A 9,457-nucleotide genomic window follows, 5' to 3' on the forward strand; every position below is an offset into this window, starting at 1 on the left:
TTCAGTTTCCCATCTAAACTTATTTGAAAAATAGACGTCACGTGACACATGCACCAATTCAGTTTCCCCGCTAGACAGCCGAAAAACAGATGTAAAGTGACCTAGACACCAATTCAGTTTCCCATCTAAACTTATTTGAAAAATAGACGTCACATGACTTATGCACTAGTTCAGTTTCCCCGCTAGACTTAGCCGAAAAATAGACGTAACGTGACCTAGACACCCCAATTACTTTCCCTTTAAACTTATTTGAAAAATAGACGTCACGTGACTTATGCACCAGTTCAGTTTCCCCGCTAGACTTAGCCGAAAAATAAACGTAACGTGACCTAGACACCCCAATTACTTTCCCTTTAAACATTTGAAAAATAGACGTCACGTGACTTATGCACCAGTTCAGTTTCCCCGCTAGACAGCCGAAAAATAGACGTAACGTGACCTAGAGACCCCAATTCAGTTTCCCATTTAAACATTTGAAAAATAGACGTCACGTGACATATGCACCAATTGAGTTCCCCCGCTAGACTTAGCCGAAAAATAGACGTAACGTGACCTAGAAACCCCAATTCAGTTTCCCATTTAAACTTATTTGAAAAATAGACGTCACGTGACTTATGCACCAATTGAGTTTCCCCAGTAGACTTAGCCGAAAAACAGACGTAACGTGACCTAGACAACCAAATTCAGTTTCCCATCCAAACTTACAGGAAAAATAGACGTCACATGACTTATGCACCAGTTCAGTTTCCCCGCTAGACTTAGCCGAAAAATAGACGTAACGTGACCTAGACACCCCAATTCAGTTTCCCATTTAAACTTATTTTAAAATAGACGTCACGTGACTTATGCACCAATTCAGTTTCTCCACTAGACTTAGCCGAAAAATAGACGTAACGTGACCTAGACACCCCAATTCAGTTTCCCATATAAACTTATTTGAAAAATAGACGTCACATGACGTATGCACCAATTGAGTTTCCACGCTAGACTGAGCCGAAAAATAGACGTAACGTGACCTAGACACCCCAATTCAGTTTCCCATTTAAACTTATTTGAAAAATAGACGGCACTTGACTTATGCACCAGTTCAGTTTGTCCACTAGACTTAGCCGAAAAATAGACGTAACGTGACCTAGACACCCCAATTCAGTTTCCCATTTAAACTTATTTGAAGAATAGACGTCAAGGGACTTATGCACCAATTGAGTTTCCACGCTAGACTGAGCCGAAAAATAGACGTAACGTGACCTAGACACCCCAATTCAGTTTCCCATTTAAACTTATTTGAAAAATAGACGTCACATGACTTATGCACCAGTTCAGTTTCCCAGCTAGACAGCCGAAAAACAGACGTAACGTGGCCTACACATCAATTCAGTTTCCATCTAAACTTATTGGAAAAAGACGTGACGTGACCTATGCACCAATTCAGTTTCCGCGCTAAACAGCGGAGAAATAGACGTCACGTGACCCACGCACCAATTCAGTTTCCGCGCTAGACTTAGCCGAAAAATAGACGTAACGTGACCTAGACTCCCAATTCAGTTTCCCGTTTAAACTTATTCGGAAAATAGTCGTCACGTGACTTATGCACCAATTGAGTTTCCCCGCTGGACTTAGCAGAAAAATAGACGTAACGTGACCTAGACACCCCAATTACTTTCCCTTTAAACTTATTTGAAAAATAGACGTCACGTGACTTATGCACCAATTCAGTTTCCCCGCTAGACAGCCGAAAAACAGACGTAACGTGACCAGACACCCCAATTCAGTTTCCCATTTAAACTTAATTGAAAAATAGACGTCACGTGACTTATGCACCAATTCAGTTTCCCCACTAGACTTAGCCGAAAAATAGACGTAACGTGACCTAGACACCCCAATTCAGTTTCCCATATAAACTTATTTGAAAAATAGACGTCACATGACTTATGCACCAATTGAGTTTCCACGCTAGACTGAGCCGAAAAATAGACGTAACGTGACCTAGACACCCCAATTCAGTTTCCCATTTAAACTTATTTGAAAAATAGACGTCACATGACTTATGCACCAGTTCAGTTTGTCCACTAGACTTAGCCGAAAAATAGACGTAACGTGACCTAGACACCCCAATTCAGTTTCCCATTTAAACTTATTTGAAGAATAGACGTCACGTGACTTATGCACCAATTGAGTTTCCACGCTAGACTGAGCCGAAAAATAGACGTAACATGACCTAGACACCCCAATTCAGTTTCCCATTTAAACTTATTTGAAAAATAGACGTCACGTGACTTATGCACCACTTCAGTTTCCCCACTAGACTTAGCCGAAAAATAGACGTAACGTGACCTAGACACCCCAATTCAGTTTCCCATATAAACTTATTTGAAAAATAGACGTCACATGACTTACGTACCAGTTCAGTTTCCCCGCTAAACTTAGCCGAAAAATAGAAGTAACGTGACCTAGACACCCTAATTCAATTTCCCATTTAAACTTATTTGAAAAAATAGACGTCACGTGACATGCACCGATTCAGTTTCCCCACTAGAGTTAGCCGAAAAATAGACGTAACGTGACCTAGACACCCCAATTCAGTTTCCCATTTAAACTTATTTGAAGAATAGACGTCACGTGACTTATGCACTAATTGAGTTTCCCCGCTAGACTTAGCCGAAAAATAGACGTAACGTGACCTAGACACCCCAATTCAGTTTCCCATTTAAACTTATTTGAAAAATAGACGTCACATGACTTATGCACCAGTTCAGTTTGTCCACTAGAGAGCCGAAAAATAGACGTAACGTGACCTAGACACCCCAATTCAGTTTCCCATTTAAACTTATTTGAAGAATAGACGTCACGTGACTTATGCACCAATTGAGTTTCCACGCTAGACTGAGCCGAAAAATAGACGTAACGTGACCTAGAGACCCCAATTCAGTTTCCCATTTAAACTTATTTGAAAAATAGACGTCACGTGACTTATGCACCACTTCAGTTTCCCCACTAGACTTAGCCGAAAAATAGACGTAACGTGACCTAGACAACCTTAATTCAGTTTCCCATCTAAACTTATTGGAAAAATAGACGTCACATGACTTATGCACCAGTTCAGTTTCCCCGCTAGACTTAGCCGAAAAACAGACGTAACGTGGCCTACACATCAATTCAGTTTCCATCTAAACTTATTGGAAAAATAGACGTGACGTGACCTATGCACCAATTCAGTTTCCGCGCTAAACAGCGGAGAAATAGACGTCACGTGACCTAGACACCCCAATTCAGTTTCCCATTTAAACTTATTTGAAAAATAGACGTCACATGACTTATGCACCAGTTCAGTTTGTCCACTAGAGAGCCGAAAAATAGACGTAACGTGACCTAGACACCCCAATTCAGTTTCCCATTTAAACTTATTTGAAGAATAGACGTCACGTGACTTATGCACCAATTGAGTTTCCACGCTAGACTGAGCCGAAAAATAGACGTAACGTGACCTAGAGACCCCAATTCAGTTTCCCATTTAAACTTATTTGAAAAATAGACGTCACGTGACTTATGCACCACTTCAGTTTCCCCACTAGACTTAGCCGAAAAATAGACGTAACGTGACCTAGACAACCTTAATTCAGTTTCCCATCTAAACTTATTGGAAAAATAGACGTCACATGACTTATGCACCAGTTCAGTTTCCCCGCTAGACTTAGCCGAAAAACAGACGTAACGTGGCCTACACATCAATTCAGTTTCCATCTAAACTTATTGGAAAAATAGACGTGACGTGACCTATGCACCAATTCAGTTTCCGCGCTAAACAGCGGAGAAATAGACGTCACGTGACCTAGACACCCCAATTCAGTTTCCCATTTAAACTTATTTGAAGAATAGACGTGACGTGACCTATGCACCAATTCAGTTTCCCCGCTAGACTTAGCCGAAAAACAGACGTAACGTGACCTAGACACCAATTCAGTTTCCCATCTAAACTTATTGGAAAAATAGACGTCACATGACTTATGCACCACTTCAGTTTCCCCACTAGACTTAGCCGAAAAAAAGACGTAACGTGATCTACATATCAATTCAGTTTCCCATCTAAACTTTTTGGAAAAATAGACGTGATGTGACCTATGCACCAATTTCGTTTCCCCGCTAGACTTAGCCGAAAAACAGACGTAACGTGACCTAGACACCAATTCAGTTTCCCATTTAAACTTATTTGAAGAATAGACGTCACGTGACTTATGCACCAATTGAGTTTCCCCGCTAGACTTAGCCGAAAAATAGACGTAACGTGACCTAGACACCCCAATTACTTTCCCTTTAAACTTATTTGAAAAATAGACGTCACGTGACTTATGCACCAATTCAGTTTCCCCGCTAGACAGCCGAAAAACAGACGTAACGTGACTTAGAGACCCCAATTCAGTTTCCCATTTAAACTTATTTGAAAAATAGACGTCACGTGACTTATGCACCCATTGAGTTTCCCCGCTAGACTTAGCCGAAAAATAGACGTAACGTGACCTAGACCCCAATTCAGTTTCCCATTTAAACTTATTTGAAGAATAGACGTCACGTGACTTATGCACCAATTGAGTTTCCCCGCTAGACTTAGCCGAAAAATAGACGTAACGTGACCTAGACACCCCAATTCAGTTTCCCATATAAACTTATTAGAAAAATAGACGTCACATGACTTATGCACCAGTTCACTTTCCCCACTAGACTTAGCCGAAAAATAGACGTAACGTGACCTAGACACCCCAATTCAGTTTCCCATATAAACTTATTTGAAAAATAGACGTCACATGACTTACGTACCAGTTCAGTTTCCCCGCTAGACTTAGCCGAAAAATAGAAGTAACGTGACCTAGACACCCTAATTCAGTTTCACATTTAAACTTATTTGAAAAAATAGACGTCACGTGACTTATGCACCGATTCAGTTTCCCCACTAGAGTTAGCCGAAAAATAGACGTAAAGTGACCTAGACACCCCAATTCAGTTTCCCATTTAAACTTATTTGAAGAATAGACGTCACGTGACATGCACTAATTGAGTTTCCCCGCTAGACTTAGCCGAAAAATAGACGTAACGTGACCTAGACACCCCAATTCAGTTTCCCATTTAAACTTATTTGAAAAATAGACGTCACATGACTTATGCACCAGTTCAGTTTGTCCACTAGACTTAGCCGAAAAATAGACGTAACGTGACCTAGACACCCCAATTCAGTTTCCCATTTAAACTTATTTGAAGAATAGACGTCACGTGACTTATGCACCAATTGAGTTTCCACGCTAGACTGAGCCGAAAAATAGACGTAACGTGACCTAGAGACCCCAATTCAGTTTCCCATTTAAACTTATTTGAAAAATAGACGTCACGTGACTTATGCACCACTTCAGTTTCCCCACTAGACTTAGCCGAAAAATAGACGTAACGTGACCTAGACAACCTTAATTCAGTTTCCCATCTAAACTTATTGGAAAAATAGACGTCACATGACTTATGCACCAGTTCAGTTTCCCCGCTAGACTTAGCCGAAAAACAGACGTAACGTGGCCTACACATCAATTCAGTTTCCATCTAAACTTATTGGAAAAATAGACGTGACGTGACCTATGCACCAATTCAGTTTCCGCGCTAAACAGCGGAGAAATAGACGTCACGTGACCTAGACACCCCAATTCAGTTTCCCATTTAAACTTATTTGAAGAATAGACGTGACGTGACCTATGCACCAATTCAGTTTCCCCGCTAGACTTAGCCGAAAAACAGACGTAACGTGACCTAGACACCAATTCAGTTTCCCATCTAAACTTATTGGAGAAATAGACGTCACATGACTTATGCACCACTTCAGTTTCCCCGCTAGACTTAGCCGCAAAAAAGACGTAACGTGATCTACATATCAATTCAGTTTCCCATCTAAACTTTTTGGAAAAATTACGTGACGTGACCTATGCACCAATTTCGTTTCCCCGCTAGACTTAGCCGAAAAACAGACGTAACGTGACCTAGACACCAATTCAGTTTCCCATTTAAACTTATTTGAAGAATAGCCGTCACGTGACTTATGCACCAATTGAGTTTCCCCGCTAGACTTAGCCGAAAAATAGACGTAACGTGACCTAGACACCCCAATTACTTTCCCTTTAAACTTATTTGAAAAATAGACGTCACGTGACTTATGCACCAATTCAGTTTCCCCGCTAGACAGCCGAAAAACAGACGTAACGTGACTTAGAGACCCCAATTCAGTTTCCCATTTAAACTTATTTGAAGAATAGACGTCACGTGACTTATGCACCAATTGAGTTTCCCCGCTAGACTTAGCCGAAAAATAGACGTAACGTGACCTAGACACCCCAATTCAGTTTCCCATTTAAACTTATTTGAAAAATAGACGTCACGTGACTTATGCACCAATTCAGTTTCTTCACTAGACTTAGCCGAAAAATAGACGTAACGTGACCTAGACACCCCAATTCAGTTTCCCATATAAACTTATTTGAAAAATAGACGTCACATGACTTACGTACCAGTTCAGTTTCCCCGCTAGACTTAGCCGAAAAATAGAAGTAACGTGACCTAGACACCCTAATTCAGTTTCCCATTTAAACTTATTTGAAAAAATAGACGTCACGTGACTTATGCACCGATTCAGTTTCCCCACTAGAGTTAGCCGAAAAATAGACGTAACGTGACCTAAACACCCCAATTCAGTTTTCCATTTAAACTTATTTGAAGAATAGACGTCACGTGACATGCACTAATTGAGTTTCCCCGCTAGACTTAGCCGAAAAATAGACGTAACGTGACCTAGACACCCCAATTCAGTTTCCCATTTAAACTTATTTGAAGAATAGACGTCACGTGACTTATGCACCAATTGAGTTTCCACGCTAGACTGAGCCGAAAAATAGACGTAACGTGACCTAGACACCCCAATTCAGTTTCCCATTTAAACTTATTTGAAAAATAGACGTCACGTGACTTATGCACCACTTCAGTTTCCCCACTAGACTTAGCCGAAAAATAGAAGTAACGTGACCTAGACACCCTAATTCAGTTTCCCATTTAAACTTATTTGAAAAAATAGACGTCACGTGACATGCACCGATTCAGTTTCCCCACTAGAGTTAGCCGAAAAATAGACGTAACGTGACCTAGACACCCCAATTCAGTTTCCCATTTAAACTTATTTGAAGAATAGACGTCACGTGACTTATGCACTAATTGAGTTTCCCCGCTAGACTTAGCCGAAAAATAGACGTAACGTGACCTAGACACCCCAATTCAGTTTCCCATTTAAACTTATTTGAAAAATAGACGTCACATGACTTATGCACCAGTTCAGTTTGTCCACTAGAGAGCCGAAAAATAGACGTAACGTGACCTAGACACCCCAATTCAGTTTCCCATTTAAACTTATTTGAAGAATAGACGTCACGTGACTTATGCACCAATTGAGTTTCCACGCTAGACTGAGCCGAAAAATAGACGTAACGTGACCTAGAGACCCCAATTCAGTTTCCCATTTAAACTTATTTGAAAAATAGACGTCACGTGACTTATGCACCACTTCAGTTTCCCCACTAGACTTAGCCGAAAAATAGACGTAACGTGACCTAGACAACCTTAATTCAGTTTCCCATCTAAACTTATTGGAAAAATAGACGTCACATGACTTATGCACCAGTTCAGTTTCCCCGCTAGACTTAGCCGAAAAACAGACGTAACGTGGCCTACACATCAATTCAGTTTCCATCTAAACTTATTGGAAAAATAGACGTGACGTGACCTATGCACCAATTCAGTTTCCGCGCTAAACAGCGGAGAAATAGACGTCACGTGACCTAGACACCCCAATTCAGTTTCCCATTTAAACTTATTTGAAAAATAGACGTCACATGACTTATGCACCAGTTCAGTTTGTCCACTAGAGAGCCGAAAAATAGACGTAACGTGACCTAGACACCCCAATTCAGTTTCCCATTTAAACTTATTTGAAGAATAGACGTCACGTGACTTATGCACCAATTGAGTTTCCACGCTAGACTGAGCCGAAAAATAGACGTAACGTGACCTAGAGACCCCAATTCAGTTTCCCATTTAAACTTATTTGAAAAATAGACGTCACGTGACTTATGCACCACTTCAGTTTCCCCACTAGACTTAGCCGAAAAATAGACGTAACGTGACCTAGACAACCTTAATTCAGTTTCCCATCTAAACTTATTGGAAAAATAGACGTCACATGACTAATGCACCAGTTCAGTTTCCCCGCTAGACTTAGCCGAAAAACAGACGTAACGTGGCCTACACATCAATTCAGTTTCCATCTAAACTTATTGGAAAAATAGACGTGACGTGACCTATGCACCAATTCAGTTTCCGCGCTAAACAGCGGAGAAATAGACGTCACGTGACCTAGACACCCCAATTCAGTTTCCCATTTAAACTTATTTGAAGAATAGACGTGACGTGACCTATGCACCAATTCAGTTTCCCCGCTAGACTTAGCCGAAAAACAGACGTAACGTGACCTAGACACCAATTCAGTTTCCCATCTAAACTTATTGGAAAAATAGACGTCACATGACTTATGCACCACTTCAGTTTCCCCGCTAGACTTAGCCGAAAAAAAGACGTAACGTGATCTACATATCAATTCAGTTTCCCATCTAAACTTTTTGGAAAAATAGACGTGATGTGACCTATGCACCAATTTCGTTTCCCCGCTAGACTTAGCCGAAAAACAGACGTAACGTGACCTAGACACCAATTCAGTTTCCCATTTAAACTTATTTGAAGAATAGACGTCACGTGACTTATGCACCAATTGAGTTTCCCCGCTAGACTTAGCCGAAAAATAGACGTAACGTGACCTAGACACCCCAATTACTTTCCCTTTAAACTTATTTGAAAAATAGACGTCACGTGACTTATGCACCAATTCAGTTTCCCCGCTAGACAGCCGAAAAACAGACGTAACGTGACTTAGAGACCCCAATTCAGTTTCCCATTTAAACTTATTTGAAAAATAGACGTCACGTGACTTATGCACCCATTGAGTTTCCCCGCTAGACTTAGCCGAAAAATAGACGTAACGTGACCTAGACCCCAATTCAGTTTCCCATTTAAACTTATTTGAAGAATAGACGTCACGTGACATGCACTAATTGAGTTTCCCCGCTAGACTTAGCCGAAAAATAGACGTAACGTGACCTAGACACCCCAATTCAGTTTCCCATTTAAACTTATTTGAAAAATAGACGTCACATGACTTATGCACCAGTTCAGTTTGTCCACTAGACTTAGCCGAAAAATAGACGTAACGTGACCTAGACACCCCAATTCAGTTTCCCATTTAAACTTATTTGAAGAATAGACGTCACGTGACTTATGCACCAATTGAGTTTCCACGCTAGACTGAGCCGAAAAATAGACGTAACGTGAC

This window comes from Ixodes scapularis, unplaced genomic scaffold, assembly GCF_016920785.2.
Source record: "Ixodes scapularis isolate PalLabHiFi unplaced genomic scaffold, ASM1692078v2 PGA_scaffold12__126_contigs__length_90152505, whole genome shotgun sequence".
NCBI lineage: Eukaryota > Metazoa > Arthropoda > Arachnida > Ixodida > Ixodidae > Ixodes > Ixodes scapularis.